Source organism: Leptopilina heterotoma, unplaced genomic scaffold, assembly GCF_015476425.1.
Source record: "Leptopilina heterotoma isolate Lh14 unplaced genomic scaffold, ASM1547642v1 Lhet_27, whole genome shotgun sequence".
In the NCBI taxonomy this organism is placed as follows: Eukaryota; Metazoa; Arthropoda; class Insecta; order Hymenoptera; family Figitidae; genus Leptopilina; species Leptopilina heterotoma.
In genome coordinates, this window is record NW_025110978.1 from 2,334,152 (window position 1) to 2,352,333 (window position 18,182).

General features: G+C 26.2%; 1 protein-coding gene across 4 annotated transcripts in view; it reads right to left on the reverse strand.

The window, feature by feature from the left end:
* The window catches only part of LOC122503709 (suppressor of Mek1-like), a 188,939-nt gene that overhangs the window by 110,436 nt on the left and 60,321 nt on the right, over positions 1–18,182 (reverse strand). The window contains exon 2 of one of the 4 annotated variants that reach the window (XM_043614366.1): positions 6,932–7,022. The exons of the other annotated variants lie outside the window; for them this stretch is intronic. The gene's annotated coding sequence lies outside the window, so the exon portion shown is untranslated. The remainder of the gene's footprint in view (positions 1–6,931; positions 7,023–18,182) is intronic. 4 annotated transcript variants of the gene reach the window in all.

Here is an 18,182-nt window from a genome sequence, read left to right on the forward strand (position 1 = left end):
TACATTACATTCGTTGCAAAAATTAAATTATTTCCATAAATAATAAAATGTAATTATTTTTAAAAAATTTAGTAAAATTCTTCGAAAGAATTCAATTATTAATTATTTTTAAAAATTCTTGCTATAATACTTTTAATATTCAATTATTATCTGAAATTTTTACTGAAATTCTTTTTTAAATCAACTTTTATTAAAAAATTGTACGAGAATTCAATTACTTAAATACAAAAATAAATAATTTATTTATTTTGGAAAATTTTATTAAAATAGTAAATATTGAAAATCATTGAATTATGGAAAATTTTTGAAAATAGGTAATTGAAATTTTGCCAAAAAATTTATTACAACGTTTTGAAAATAATTGAATTTCGGAGAAGAATTTTATTACTTTTGAAAATAATTTAAACTTTTAGAAGAATTTTAAACAATAATTTTTCAACATAATTGAATTTCTATGAAGAATTTTATTACATTAAAAATAATTGAATTTCTGCAATTTATTTTAACGTCTCCAAAATTCAAGTTTTTATTGTTTTTAAATACATTTTTTCTATAAATTCATTATTTTTAATAATTAATTAAATACGTAATTAAAAAATTTAACTAATTTCAGAAAAATTTGAATTGTCAAAATTTTTTAAAAATCTATGTTCTTTAAAATTTCTAATAAAATTCATTCAAATTGGAAACTTTCAAAAATTTCAAATTATCATAATTTATTAATAATAATTATATTTAATCATGTCTGACTAAAGGGATGTTTACTACTGCTGGAAAGTTTACAAATAAAATTGTATTTTTGAATAAAACATTTTTTTATTGCAGATGAAAAATTTAAAAAAATGGACGTCTGACTAAAAAGGACTGTTACTACTGATTAAAAAGTTAAAAGATAACTAACTATACATCTGACTGAAACTGATTTTACTACTGCTGGATAATTTACAAAAAAATTTAGATTTAAATAAAAGTGACTTTTAATACTTGCAAAAAAAATACATCTGACTAAAATTATTATTACTACTATCAGAAATTTTATGCACTTGTAGTAAAAACGCCCAATAGTCAGACAGAAATTTTGAATAGGCAGTAAACTTCCATAGTAAGTAGTAAACGATAATTTTAGTCAGACTTACTCAATTTCTTTAAGTAAATTCTACTTTTAGACAAAATATTTTTAATATTTATTTATTTATTTATTTTATTTTATTTTTTTTATTTTTAAAAATTTTTTTTTATTTTATTTTATTTTTTAATTTTTATTTTTAAATATTTTTAATATTTTTAATATTTTTTTTTTTAATATTTTTAATCAGTAGTAATAGTAATAGCAGTCAGACAAAATGGTTCAATTAAATATAAACTGTTTGTTATTAGTAAAACAATATTACAGTCCAAATTTTTACAATCAGGTTACATTTCCATCAATAGTGTAAACAGTAAAACTTCAAAAATCATTGAATTTGAAACAAGTATAGTAAAGGTCATTTTAAGTCAGACCATATTTAAAATTAAATTTTTCAAATTAGTAATAAAAGAGTATTATTCCCAAAACTAAAATGTTTATTAAATCAGAATTTTTCCAAGTCTTTAATCAATTTTTTTCCATCACCAGTAGTAAAAGTCAATTACAGTCAGACATTTTTATTTCCCGCATAATCCGCTCAAAAAGAATTATTATTAAAACAAAAAATTCTCCTTTTTTATTGAAAATAAAAATGCAAGAATTAAATAAAGAATAATTTGATAATGATTTTTATTGAAAATAATTCTCATAAAATTTAGTGAGTAAGGATTATATGCTTGAATAACGTGAATCAAGTAGCATTATATAAAATTGCAAACGGAACGAATGGAAGTATTTCAATATCGTATGCAATAACGATAATCCGAACCACTATATACATGTATTCGGTACATTATTTACGAACTTCTCTGAAACTAGAATTCATCAGATTTCACTTCGTGAAGTATTCAGAATCTCATCGTATTAATTCTGGCCAGGCACCATCGTTCTGATAGCTATTAGCGAAACTCTATCAGATTGATTTTGACAATAATTCCCCAACATACACACACACACACAGACTAACGTATGTCCATATCAGTGTCATCAATGAACAACACATTTTTATTCAAACCTATTAAAAGATTTCTCCAATTCGCACAATTTTTAATCTACCTACACTCGCAATTATCGGTATTATATAATTTATTAGAGGAAAAGAGGTAACTTTATTCTTAGCGTTGGAAAAAAAGGGATTTAGCATTGTAAAAATTTTCTGAAATTTTTCCTTTTCAATCAGACCTTTTTATTCAAATTTTTCTGATAAATAATTATAGATAATTTTTTTTTTTTTAAAGACTCATTTATATTTTTCAAAATTTTGAATAAAAATAAATTGAAAAAAACTTTTTTTTTCTTTGAAAGTTTTTTTCAATTAATTTTGTGCGAGGTGCTTCACATTAAATTATACCATTCTGTCTGACTATAAACTGACTTTTACTACTAGCGAAAATTTGTTGGATTAAAAATATCTGGTCTAGAATTTACTTTAAAAACTTTAGTAAGTCTGACTAAAATTATTCGTCACTACTTACTATGGATATTACATTTGAAACTTTCTGCCTGACTATTAAGAGTATTTACTACTGATACTGCCAATAAAAAACTAATAATAATTATATATTTACTACTGAGGTACGTTCACGTAACTTTCACTTTCACTCAAAAAATGTTCACATTTACACAAAAAATTTTACCTTCTCTAAAAAATTCTGGATAAATTTGACCACCTTAGGAAATCTTTGTATTGTAATTCATTTGTTAATAGGACTTTTCACGATTATGAACGACTTTCTACTCAAATTAAGGTAAAAATACAAATTTCGTTACTAGTTTTTCTCGACATGTTGGTATTTAAACTACAATATCTCAAAATTAATTAAAGTCTCCAAGATAAATTTTTTTTTAAATTAAAGATGAAATGATGGAGATTATTATAAAAAAATTAAAAATAATGGGTCAAAAGTTTAATTACATGAAAATAGAGAGCACTAAATGTTATTATTTATATTCTTTGTCAATTAAGAGAAAAAATTTCTAAAAACGGAAAATTTGTGTCAAAAATTTTGAAAGTTCGGAAACTCATTGCATAATTTCAATTATTTTTAATGCAATTTTAATCAAATTCCTCGAAAAATGTAATTATTCTTAAAAATTTTATTAAAATTTGTCCAAAGAATTTAATGATTTAAAAAATTTGTTGATAACATTTTTTATGAGAATTTAATTTCAAGAAACATTTAGTTATTCAATAAATTATTTATATTTGTATTTAAATAATTGAATTCCAGTAGAATTTTCTAATAAAAATTGATTTAAAAATGAATTCAGTTAAAAATTTAGATTATAATTAAATATTAAAAGCAATATAACGTGGATTTTTAGAAATAATTAAATTTTGAAAAAGTTTCAAACTAAAATCATTGAAACAAGTTGTTCATTTTATGACCATTTAGCTTCCTCAATATATAAAAATTGCGGTTTTGCAAACTTTTGAAAAACTATGTACGAAAGGGTTCGTCTAGAAGATTTGTTAAAAATAAAATTATATAAATCATTTATAAGTTATTGTATAAATATTTGGTGGAATTTACACTTTCATTTCCCAATTGCTTCTATTTTATGGTAGAATAATCATTTCAAAATATTAATATTAATATTAAATTAATTATGAAAAAAATACAAAATTTGAATTTTTTGTAAAAAAGAAAAATATTTATTAATTTTATAAATTTTGATAAAATATATACTTAGTATACATCAATCGATTCGTTTTCTTGTCAGGAATGTAATTTTGAGAATAATTAATAAAAATATTAACAAATAAAAAAAATTATTTCAAAAAATACAAAAAAAAAATTTTTTCTGAATTTTAAAAAAATTGTATAAAAAAAAATTTTGTAGATATTTTTGAAAATCCTTGTTTCAGATTTTAGGTATTAATGACTGCAATAAACCTGCAAAATTTCAGGACAATCCATCAAAATTTGTCTGAGATAATTTGTACACAATTTTTGTGACACACACACACACACACACACACACACACACACACATACACACACATACATCTGGACATTTGCTCATAATTGAATATACATATGTTCTAGATGAAAATGAGTCCATATAACCTTCTTTTGAAAAATTGAAAATCGTCACCAATGCAAAGCTTCCTCATCAGGAAGCAATTCTTAATTTTTCATATTTTTAACAAAAATTTCTGTAGAATTAATTCTTTTTAAAAGTTTAATAGGATTTTTATTGAAATTATTTCAAGTTTTTATTTTTCAATATATATTTAAGTGCAGAATTTCCGAATAATTGAAATTTTGTAAAATTGAATTTTAAACGAATGAATTTAAAAATTCTCAAAGAACTTTTTTAAAAATTATTAAAAATAATGGATTTATTGAAGAATTTTAGTTAAAAACACTAGAAAAAAAATTTAATTTTAGAGAAGTTACAAATTCAATTATTTTCAAGAGTAATAAAATTCTTCTTAAGGATACAATTATTTTTACTAATAATAAAACTCATCGTAGCGTTTCAATTATTTTTCATACAATTATAATTCAATTCCTTGAAAAAAGTAATTATGTTCATGCAAGTTTTAATAAAATTCGACAAAAGAATTCAATTATTTAAAAATTTTTTTAATAAAATTCTTTATGAGAATTGAATTTTGAGAAACATTCAATTATTCAATAAATTATTTACTTTTGCATTTAAATATAATTAAAGTCTTGTAGAATTTTCTAATAAAAATTTATTTTCATTTCATAAAAATGAATTTCAGTTAAAATTTTAAATTATAAAAGCTAATTATCACGCTGTATTAAAAGCAATATAGCGTGAATTTTTAGAAATAATTGAATTTTGAAATTAATTTTTTTGAAAAAGTTTAATTGAATTTTTCTTTGAAATTATTTAAAGTTTTTATTTTCTAATATCCATTTAATTAAAGAATTTAGGAATAATTGAAATTTCGTGAAATTGAATATTGTAACACATGGATTTGAAAATTGCCAAAGAACTTTTTCGAAAATTATTAAAAATAATTGATATAGATAAAGTAAAATTGTAGTTTTCAATTTTGGAAAATAATAATTGAATTGAAATAATGAAAATAATTTTGAAAAAGTATAATATTCTTATAATATAAAATAATGATTTTATTACTTGGTCATCTTTAATTATTATAAAATATGAAGAATGAGTCTTCGACTCGGAGTTATCGATATCTTCATGTTTTATAGTTATAAAAAAATTTAATGAACTAAAATATCATTGATTGTAAAAAATAACACCAAAATTGATTATTTTAATCTTTTTGGTGTTAACTTAATGTGCAACACTTTTTAATACCTCACGATTTACTGTGAAGCTATTATATTTAAATTATAATTTCTCCAAGTTTCGTCAAATTTTAAGAACCACTTGCAGATTCCCAAGTAGAAATGTAATACTGGCATAGTACTGATCTTGTACTGACTGCCAGTATTGCAGTACTGACTCCAGTACTAAGTCAGTACTGGGAAAACCCTGGCTGGTAACGCTGTCCAGTACTGATTTTTACCGGCAGTCAGTATAAGCTCCTTATATAATTATTAAAGCATGGGGAGTAATTTATTGAATACTAATAATTATTATTAGTATTAATTATTATTAATTAATTATTAGAATTCCTTTTATTAAAATAAGTTTTAAAAAAATATTTTTCTTATTTTTTCATTATTTATTTAAATCTTATTTATTTAAATGAATGACTAAATTATTATTATTACTGCTTATTAATTATTTAAACTTATACTTTAAGTAACACTGTTAAGAATTATACACAAAACACTTAAAACTAAGACGGAAAAATATCGCACGCACGGGGGACCGAACCCTAGACCTCGAGGACGCAAGTCGAATACACATACCGCATAGCCACTCAAGCTCGGGAGTTATCTCGCATAAACTTCCTTTTGAATTGTGGGACCGATATATACAGTGCTTTAATAATAAATCCACTGCATATTATATTTATTTCAAGAAAAATTATTATACATATATCTTTATATACATTTTATCAAGTCATTATGTAGTAATTAATAGATACATCATAATAATATGGTAAAAATTATTAATATAATTATTTATTTATTATTTATAATCTAATTATTTATTAAAATAATAATAAAAAAAAATTTATTTAAGAAAAATTTTTGTTAAATAAATAAATAAAAATATATATACAGCTTTAAAAAATAAAATTTTTTTTATTATTAATAATACGTAATAATTCTAAAAATAATTAATTAATAATAATTTATTATTATATTATTAAAATATATCTATTAGTTAATAATAAATTAATAAAATGTTTGATATTATTGTTGATGAATAATGTTTTTACAAATCTTTGCAAATATTTTAATTGTTAATAAATCAAACGATGTTTAATGTTTAATTACATTATAACAAATTTTGATTGTTTTTTTAACTCCTTCGCAGTACTGATTTAGTGTTAAGCCAGTTTTCTGCCAGTACTGATTTTAGAACTTTTCTAACTCCGACATAGTACTGATTCGGTTTTGGAGTCAGTATACTCCCAGTACTGATCGGGTTCCGAAAGTCAGTACCGACGGTCAGTACTGAGTCAGTACCATGTCGGTGTTTAACTCCGTCCTAACTCCGGACATTTCTACTTGGGTTGAGAGATATTTCTGACGTGGAGTTACCTAAATTGCAGTAACCTTGCAGGATATTTTTATCATTCCTTTAGCAAACTTTAGCAACAAGCTTGCAAAAAAACTTTCACTGTAAGCTTACAACAGCTCTTGTTCTATCTGGAAATAAATAAATTAAATATTGGCTTACCAGGTAATATTGCAGCAAGCTTACACGGCAAGCTTTCTATGGTTGGGATATTTTAAGCTTGCAGCAATCTTACAGCAAGATTCTGTGCTATCTGAGATAAGGAAAGATGGAAAAATATTAGACAAAAGTGAATTTTTTGTTTTTCTAATATAAATAGAGGAAAGTTAGTGTTAATATATAAGCTTTTGAGAAGCAGATTACGTTTCATAAAGTTAGATGTGCCATTTGTATTTGAGTAACAGCGGCGGCGGTAGCAGGGTTGGGAAGGCGTGGGAGTAGATAGAGCGATGGGAAGAGTCTGTGCGGTCGAGAGGAACGGACGGTGGTGGGGCTGTATCTCTAACTCGAGCGCCTGTAACATCCATATCTATATCCCATGTACCGGGTGCCCAATAAATCTATTACCGGGTCCCATGGGGATGAAGGCAGCGGGTCTTGCGCTTACATGAGGGATCGGCTAAAACCGTCTATTTCGGTTATGACTTCTAGCCAGAGGCACGCGTCACGCACCTAAGTAAAGTGTGTGATTCCGTATGCGTATGTGTATTAGCGCAATATAAACTATACGTACATACATACAAGAGAGCAGGCATTATATTATTCGATTTTCTTTTTTTTTTTTTCTTTTTTCTTACCTCGGAGAATTCTTACGGGACTCGATTGCTCTCTCTTTCTCTCTTTCTATTCATTCGTTTGCGGGGGAGAAAAAATAAACCACGAGCGTAGCCTTTTTCCTTATCTCTCATAGATCTTTGTCTACGTATCTTTTTTTGCATTTTTTTTCTGGTTTTGTTATTGAATACGTCATGCGGGCAAATACTAAGAAGCAGTCGCATTTTCTGAATTATATACTTGCATTTCTTGAGGTATCGCTTCTAATGAGGTGTAGTAGAGAGTGGTGTCCCAGAAAAAGTATATTATTTGTTAAGCAAAATAATTGCTGTGAGGTGAATTATATTTTTTTTTCCTACTCTTTTTGCACATTGTGCACGCTTTTAAGCCATTAAAGTTTCTGGAAGCAAAATAAGATGTCTTTTGGAGGAAAAAATGTATTTTGAATCTAGTAATTATTTATTCTTATATTGTGAAATAAATATTTACTTACAAACAGAAAACATAAATTTTCAGTAATTTTTCCTTTAAGGGGTTACGCCACCCTGAACGCATTTAAATTGGACTGTTTTTAAGAATTTTTTTTGACGAAAATATTTAGGATATGACATTCTTATTTTTATTGTTTCTTAATAAATATTGTAACACAGGAAAAAAAAAGTCTGACTCCGTTTACACCTTAAATTCAGCCCATGTATTTCACATAAGTCTGTCCTTGTTTAACGGGGCTGACTCCGTTTACATCATAAATTCAGCCTCAAAAAGAGGCTGAAAGTAAAACTTTTTTTTTAGTGTGAAGCTTTACTTGTTTCAGATCAAAATTATGTAACCCCTTAAAATATTGTACTGTTAATAAAATTAATTTTATTAAGTTTTTAATGTAAAAATTCGTTTTAAAACTTAAAAATAGTTAGAAAAATATATTTTATAAATTTAAATTTGTTAGAAATTTTTTTTAGAAAAGTAGTTTCACTAGAAAAGTTTTTTTAAAAGGATTGACACAGGTCAGGGAAATCAGGGAATTCAGGGAAAGTAGAATAAATTGGTCAGGGAAATCAAGAATTTAATTATTTTCAAAATTACTAAAATTCTTTGCATAAATTCAATTATTTTCAAAAAATTTAAAAAAAAATTGTCGTCAACACTTCAATTATCTCTATAAACGAATGGCAAAATTTAATTATTTTTAGGAATTTTAATAAAATTCATTGCAAAATGTAATTAATTTCATAAATAATAATAGGTATTCATCACAAGAATTTAATTATTTTTAAAAGTAATAAAATTCAATTATTTTCAAAAATTTCAATTCAATGATTTTCAATATTCTACTATTTAAGAAAAATTTCCCAAAAGAATTCTATTACAAAAATTTTGATAAAATTTTACACGAACATTCAATTATTTTTCGAAAAAATAAAATTTTCACAGGAATTCAATTATTTAGAGTAGAATTTGTATAAATTTTTTCAAAAAAATGAAATGTTTTAAAATTTTGCATTAGATTCTTCGCAGTAATTGAATTATTTTCATAAATTTTGAAATTCTTTTCAGAGATTTAATTGTTTTCATAAATAATAAAATCATTTACAGAAAGTCAATTATTTTCAAAAATAATAATATTCATCACAAGAATCCAATTATTTTCAAAAGTAATAAAATTGATTGCAAAATGTCAATTATTTTCAAAAATATATCAATTGTTTGAAACTTTTTTATAAAATTCTTCAAAATAATTCAATTATTATTTTCATAAATAATAAAACTCATTGCAAAATTCCAAATATTTTAATACAATTTTAATCGAATTCCTCGAAAAATGTAATTAAGGAGCTGGATGCTATAACGTGTTACGCGTCATGTTAAGTATATGGCGTGTAATACCTTATAGCATCCAGGCCCTCAATTATTCTTAAGAACTTTATTAAAATTCATCGAAAGAATACAATTATTTAAAAATTTGTTGATAAAATTTATATATAAAAATTCAATTTTAAGAAACATTCAATTATTGAATAAATTATCTACGTTTGTATTTAAATAATTGAATTCTCGCACACAGAATTTTTTAATAAAAATTGATTTAAAAATTAATTTCGGTTAAATTTTTAGATAATAATTTGAATTTTTGAGAAGTTACTAATAATTGTAATTTTTCGAAATAATTGAATTTTGTAAAGGTTTCAAATTAAAATCTTTGAAAATCTGAATTTTTCATAGTTTTAATTAAAAATTCTATGGAACTAATTTTTTTTCAAAAAGCTTAATCGAAATTTTTTAAAATTATTTCAAGTTTTTATTTTCTAATGTACATTTAATTGAAAAATTTCCGAATAATCGAAATTTTGTAAAATTGAATTGTAAATAAATGGATTTGAAAATTCTCAATATAACTTTTACAAAAATTCTTAAAAGTAATCGTTTTAAAAAAGAATTATAGTTAAAAATTCTAGAAAATAATCATAGAATTGAAATTATGAAAATAAGTTTGAAGCAGTTATAGTAACAATATTATAAGATAATGATTTTATCACTTGGTCATGTTTTATAATACATATTTTGTTATTGAATTTCAAATGAAAAAATTTGAAATTTTGAAAATTTTAGTTCATATGAAAAAATAATAATGAATTAATATTTATTTAAAAATGAAGTTATTGGTGTTTTTGAATAATTTTACAGTTAAGGAAATTTGTAAATAAATGTAATAGAACATTTTTTCAGTATCTAATCATTTTTAGAGTGAATCAAAATATTCTTTAGGGTCAGGAGAGAAACTCAAAATTTTTTCTGGAAATCAGGGAAAAATAAAATAAAATTTTTGTGGCAACCCTGTTTCTTGATATAGTTAAAAATGTATAGCCAAACCCTCCACTTAAAAAATTGTTAAAAAGTATCAATTATTGAGATAAATTTTATTCAATTGAAATAAATTATTCCTCTGGGTGCTTGAAATCGCTCATTGTCAGAAACATTTCCATCGAACGAATGTAATTTTATTTTTTTCCTGCAAACATCAGCATGATCGTTATTAAAATTCACCTAAAGAACAGCTTGAAATCACCACTTATGCATTTGGTGTGCGTGAATGGGCTTTTCCTGGCATTGAGAATCATAAGGATATAGTAGAGATGAGTGAATGGATAGGTGGTTAAAATGAGAGAGTTAAAAACTGAGAGTGCGGGGTGAAGCTACTTTTCAGGCAATTGTCATGGACAAAAACGACGAGATCGTCGAAACGACAAAAACGATAACTGCAATGACACTGACGGACCGTGGTATATACGGACAACATCAGTATAATAACAAGCAGCAGATTACAAGAGGAAGTTGCAGCAGTAGGCCCCTCAGATAAACGGGTATAAGTGAGAGGATGCTGCGAGGATACAAGGCCGTTAATACGGCAGACGGAAACTGGGAACGAGAGAAAGAGAGTACCTACACACAGGAGAATAAAACCAGAAAAATTGTCATTGTGCTCAAGAGATCCGGGAATAACAATGACAACGGGCTGACGCAGCATCCCAACTACAGATCATCCTGGGATATTAAAAAGTCGTATTCTCTCTTTCTCTCTCTCTTCTTTTTTTTATTTCCTTCTTTTCTTTTTTTTTTTATCTATCTACGATTCCTTTCTATCGCAATGTTGTACTCACTATAGTTTCTCTCATTTTACCCCTGTTTTGCCCTCATCCATTCTTTACCGCGCTCTCATCTCACTGACATCTTCACCAACACTTCTATCGATATTCGCGGGATGTTCCCGAAGAAAAAAGAGAATAATAAAAAGAAAAACAATGGGGGGCACTTGCACGATTTTGCACCATCGACTTTTGAGCTTGCTTTTGAGTAATCAAACACTCGTTTGACGATGATTTTTCTGCTCGTAGAAAACTTATATTTATTCATACGATTATTATACGCATGCAGAGATGAGACAAAAAATTTCATTTTGTTTTCACCTCATTTCCAGACAGAATTTTCATTTTTTCTCTGATCTTAATGAACTAAACTTCAGGGAGTCTTCAAATTATAAAAAATAACAGGCTTCGCACTCATCTACTAAAACCTACTATTTACTACTTTTTTTTAAGTTATGCTACTATTTTGGTACTTTTTTTTAAATTTCAGCCACTAAATACTAGTATTTCTGATTTTTTTAGAATTTCCACTACTTTAAATTTGCTGATACTAGAAATCAAAAAAACTATTCTCTAAAATTATAATCAAATTCCTTTAAAACGATTTAAATATTTTCATAAATAATAAAATTTAATTATTTAAAATATCATTTTCATAATATTTATTATATTTCGAAAAAGTTAACTATTTGAAACAATGTTTATAATAAAACAATGTTTATAAAATTCTTATGAAGAATTAAACTATTTTAAAAATAACAAAATTTTTCATAGAAATTTAAATCTTTTTAAACATTTTAATAAAATTTTTTGCAATAATTTAATTATTTTCATAAATAATAAAATTCTTCTCAGGAATTCAATTATTTTTGAAAATTTTTATAAAATTCTTTGCAACTATTTAATTATTTACATAAATAAAAAAAAATTCATCACCGGATTTCAGTTATTTTTAATGCAATTTTACAGGAATTGCTCAAAAAATGTAATCATTCTTAAAATTTTAATTTCAATTCCTCGAAAAAATCAATTATTTAAAAAAATATTTTTTTTTAAATTCTTTGGAAGAACTCAATTATTTACAAAAATATTAGAATGTTTCACAGGAATTCAATTATTTTCAAATATTTTAAGAAAATTGTTCAAAAGAAATCAATTATTTTTAATACAATTTTAATTACATTTTTTTGAAATAATTCAGTTATTTTTTCAGAATTTAATAAAATTCTTCCCAAAAATTCAATTGTGTCGATAAATAACAAAATTATTCCCAAAAATTAAATTATTTTGAAGCATTTTAATAAAATTCTTTGCAAAATTCAATTGTTTTCATAAATATCAATATTCATCACAAGAATTCAATTATTTTTAAAAGTAATAAATTTCTTCTTTGTAATTCAATTATTTTAAAAAATTTTAGTAAATTCGTTCGCAAGAATTCAATTATATTCATAAATAATAAATAATAAAAATTCATAAATAATAAAAAATTTTTCGCAATTCAATGATTTTTAATATCTGTACTATTTTCATAAAATTTCCAAACAGAATTCACTTATATAAAAATTTTTTTGTTAAAATCTTCGTAATATTTCAATTCTTTTCATGAATCATAAAAATTTCTCAGAAATTCAATTATTTAAATTAGAATTTGCATAAAATTAGTCGAAAGAAATCAATTATTTAAAATTTTTTATAAAATTCTTCGCAGGAATTACATTATTTTTATAAAAATTTAAATACTTTCATGCATAATAAAATTCGTTGCAGGAATTCAATTTATGAGCAGGATGAGAAGTAAGTAAATATTTTTGATGAAAATTAGGAAAAAGTCAAGAAAATAAAATATAGAATGGAATCTTGTCTGTTTTGTATAGTGTCTAATTCGAGTTTTTTTGGTTGTCAAGTTTAATTTTTCGATAACTACTTTTTACTACTTTTTTTTAGTTTGAAAGCTACCCACTTTTTGCTACTTTTTTATAATTAATTATCGAGTGCAAAGTCTGAAATAAGATGATTTTTAGAAATAAAAATTTGTATTAAAATTTTAAATTTAAAATTTACAGAATACTAGTCATTTTTTGAGGAATGGGCTTTTTGGCTTTATGATCTTTTCAAGGTTTTCAGGGAACAAAAATAAGTTTTTTAAATTTTTTAAAAATTAAGTATTAAAAATTTAGATTCAAAAGAATTGAGAGTTACTTAACTCTTAAATTTTTGTGCCGCAAAATATTCTCCGTTATTATATAAAGTAAGTGTTTAGTTATTAATTAAGTAATTATCGCCGTTCATTAATTAAAATTAGGATATCTTTAAAATATTGATAAATAATTTATGAAAAATATTACTTCTATAACTTAAAAAAAATTTTGATCTACTTTAAGAAGGACTAGATATACAAAAAAATTAGACCGCAAAATTCAATTATTTATAAAAAATGAAGTAAAATTAATTTTATTTTTGGTAAAAGAGAAATTGTAAGTTCACAGTTTTTCTAAGGATATCAAATTGAGATAAAAGAAGAAAAAATGCAATTCGTTCTAAAGCAAAAACGATAAATGAAAAAAATTCGCCATATTGGATCCGCCATTTTGAATTTCCGACATAAAATAAAAAATTACCGACCTTTCTACTAATACAGTTGCAAAGTGGTAATAATTGATTGAAAATTGTAAATCAATATTACACAGGCACACAAAAAAAAAAAGTTGTCTGTTCATTGAACCAGACCTACATGTCTTATAGTATTTTGGCCCCCTGAATACGAATATGAAGTCAGAATTGCTCCATCACCCACTGTTTTTTTTTAAATCGAAAAAACTACCCTTAAGTCTAAAATTCAAGAACTAAATTTAAAAAAATGAAATAACCTCGGTTTTCTTCTGATTAGAAGAATATATTTATGCGTATTCTTCTTTCAACAACTTAGAAATAATGTCAAAATTGCTCCATCACCCTCTGTTTTTTTTTAAATCGAAAAAACTACCCTTAAGTCTAAAATTCAAGAACTAAATTTAAAAAAATGAAATAACCGCGGTTTTCTTCTGAGTAGAACAATATATTTATGCGTATTCTTCTTTCAACAACTTAGAAATAATGTCAAAATTGCTCCATCACCCCCTGTTTTTTTAAATCGGAAAAACTACCCTTAAATCTAAAATTCAAGAACTAAATTTAAAAAAAATGAAATAACATTATTTCTGAGTTGTTGAAAGAAGAAAACGCATAAATATATTTTTCTACTCCGAAGGAAACCGCTGTTATTTCATTTTTTTTAATTTAGTTCTTGAATTTTTGATTTAAGGGTAGTTTCTTCGATTTAAAAAAAAACAGGGGGTGATGGAGCAATTTTGACATTATTTCTGAGTTGTTGAAAGAAGAAAACGCATAAATATATTTTTCTACTCCGAAGGAAACCGCGGTTATTTCATTTTTTTTAATTTAGTTCTTGAATTTTAGACTTAAGGGTAGTTATCTCGATTTAAAAAAAAACAGAGGGTGATGGAGCAATTCTGACTTCATATTCGTATTCAGGGGGCCAAAATACTGTAAGACATGTAGGTCTGGTTCAATGAACAGACAACTTTTTTTTTTTTGTGTGCCTGTGTTATATATACAAGGCACTTTAAGTAATACTTTGGGCATACATTAAATGAATATGAAATTAATAAGTGTCAATTTGAAATGAATATATCGCGAATACATTTTATACATTTATTTATATATATACATGCATTTATTTGGAATATTGAAAATTTAATAGCCATAACGAAATTGCAAAACGAGAATTCCACAGTAACGTTTCGCATGAAACTTTTTGGAATTACTGTTTAAAATTATGAGAATTTCATTTCATTGGAGGTTTTCGACAGACGATATGCAACTGTTTCCGCAGAATGATCCACATACATGACCGTTAGTCGATATTAATTAAGCGTTCCTATCTCGGTCGTTGAGTACATGGGTATACGAGATAAAATTGCATTGTTAGTAGATATTTTATGGTCCATTTCGTGTCAGTTTTAGATTCTATTGCGTCGTTTGTTGTTAAATCCATTCTCATTCTATACATGTACATATTGCATCTGAAGAACCGTCGCAAAGGATTTTTATTAATCGAATTACTTTGTACTTGGTAAAAGTAGAGTCTTTTATTATTATATATACTTTTTATTAATTTCAACGAAAATTATCTTATGATGATAGTCTGTACTAGGAATTTATAATTTTTTCATAATATTGACTCTGGAAAAAATAATCTTCTTTTATATGAACAAATGTTCTATTCTTAAGGGGTTACGCCACCATGAACGCATTTAAATTGGACGGTTTTTTAAGAATTTTTTTTGACAAAAATATTTAAGATAAGACATTTTTATTTTTATTGTATATTGTAAGCTATGTAAATACAAAATAGTTTTTTTAAAAAATTAAAAATGACGGAGATACATGCATTCCAGTGCATCAGTAAATTTTTTTATGGTGGGCATGATAGGCATTTCAATTTTGATCTGAAACAAGTAAAAAAACATTTTTTCAAAAAAGGGGTAAATTTTGAACAGAGTGACGTAGCCGTTTTGAAAAAAATTTTGTTTACGTAAATGGCAGCACTTTAAAGTTAGATTTTACTTTTTAAAAAAATTTAATCTAACTTTAAAGTGCTCCCATTTACGTAAAAATTTTTATTTTCAAAACGGCAACGTTTAATTTAAATGCGCTCAGGGTCATATAACCCCTTAATGTCTTCTCAATTTTATCCTATATTTTAATGCAAAAAATAGCAAAAGAAAAAAAAACAATTCCATACAGGAAAATTAAGGAAAAGTCAGGGATTTTTATTAAAACTACTGAAAAAAATTAAATTTTTAAAATTCATAAAAAGATTCTGAATTTTGGCGCTTTTATTGTTTGTCTCATAAACTATTAATTAGATTTTAAAAGAGTTGCGTTTACAATTTTCGTAAATAAATGAAGTTCAAAAAGTTTCAATTTGAAATTTTATAAAATTTCAATTTTCCATGAATTTAATTAGAAATTTTAAAGAACTTAGACTTGGATTTTTTAAAAATTTTATTAAGGGCTCAGCCCGTGTAAGAATCTTAAATAAAATTTTAATAATTCAAATTCTTCTGAAATCAGTTAAATTTTTTAATATAAAAAATTTTTAATATATTTAATTAATTATTAAAATGAATGGATTAATAGAAGAATTTGAGTTAAAAACTCTATAAAAAATTGAATTTTGGAGAAGTTACAAATATAATTGCAGAATTTCAATAATTTTATTTTTCCAATTATATGTTCAAAAATTTTTTAAAAATTCTTTTCAAAATTTCAATTATCTTTATAAATAATAAAATTCTTCTCCAAAATTCAATTATTTCCCAAAATTTTAATAAAATTCTTAGAAAAATTTTAATTAATTACAAAAATGTTCCTCAATTCATTGATTTTAAATATCCACTATTTTAAAAAAGTTTTCCATAAGAATTCAATTAAAAAAATTTTAATAAAATTCTACGCAGGAATGAATTTATTTTCATAAATAATAAAAAAATTTTCATGAATTCAATTATTTACTCATTTCTTTATAAAATTCTTCGCGCAATAATTTAATTATTTTTATAAATAATTAAATTTTATACAGGGATTCAATTATTTTCAAAAATAATAAAACTTCTTACAGGAATTCAATTATTTTATTTTAATATTATACCCAGGTGCGAATTTTGGTCGGCCGCCAGAGTTGGCAGGTCGGGCCCAGGTCGGCCCATCTATGGCTGCCAATAGGTCGGCAGCCAAAGTCGGGCCGACTTTGGTTACTGTTTCCACCCAAGTTTGGGCCGACTATGGGTGCCAAAGTTTAGAGAACCTAATTTTAGTTGGTCGGGCCGACTCTGGCCTGAGTCGGGCCGACGGTCGGTAAAACTATGGCAGCCAGAGTGCAAAAAACCTAATTTCACTTGGTCGGGCCGACTCTGTCCTGAGTCGGGCCGACGGTCGGTAAAACTATGGCAGCCAGAGTTTAAAAAGGTTAATTTCTGTTGGTCGGGCCGACTTTGGCCTGAGTCGGGCCGATGGTGGGTTAAACTATGGCAGCCAGAGTTTAAAAAACCTAATTTCAATTGGTCGGGCCGACTCTGGCCTGAGTCGGGCCGACGGTCGGTAAAACTATGGCAGCCAGAGTGCAAAAAACCTAATTTCACTTGGTCGGGCCGACTCTGGCCTGAGTCGGGCCGATGGTCGGCTAAAGTATGGCAGCCAGAGTTTAAAAAGGTTAATTTCTGTTGGTCGGGCCGACTTTGGCCTGAGTCGGGCCGATGGTCGGTAAAACTATGGCAACCAGAGTTTAGAGAACCTAATTTTAGTTGGTCGGGCCGACTCTGGCCTGAGTCGGGCCGATGGTCGGCTAAAGTATGGCAGCCAGAGTTTAAAAAGGTTAATTTCTGTTGGTCGGGCCGACTTTGGCCTGAGTCGGGCCGATGGTGGGTTAAACTATGGCAGCCAGAGTTTAAAAAACCTAATTTCAATTGGTCGGGCCGACTCTGGCCTGAGTCGGGCCGACGGTCGGTAAAACTATGGCAGCCAGAGTGCAAAAAACCTAATTTCACTTGGTCGGGCCGACTCTGGCCTGAGTCGGGCCGACGGTCGGTAAAACTATGGCAGCCAGAGTTTAGAGAACCTAATTTTAGTTGGTCGGGCCGACTCTGGCCTGAGTCGGGCCGATGGTGGGTTAAACTATGGCAGCCAGAGTTTAAAAAACCTAATTTCAATTGGTCGGGCCGACTCTGGCCTGAGTCGGGCCGACGGTCGGTAAAACTATGGCAGCCAGAGTGCAAAAAACCTAATTTCACTTGGTCGGGCCGACTTTGGCCAGAGTCGGGCCGATGGTCAGTTTGAAGTTGCAGCTTATAAAATCATTTTTGTTCTTAGGCTTTCATGTAAGCGTAGCGTAATGGTTAGCGTGTTAGACTTCGGTGCGTTAGGTTGCGAGTTCG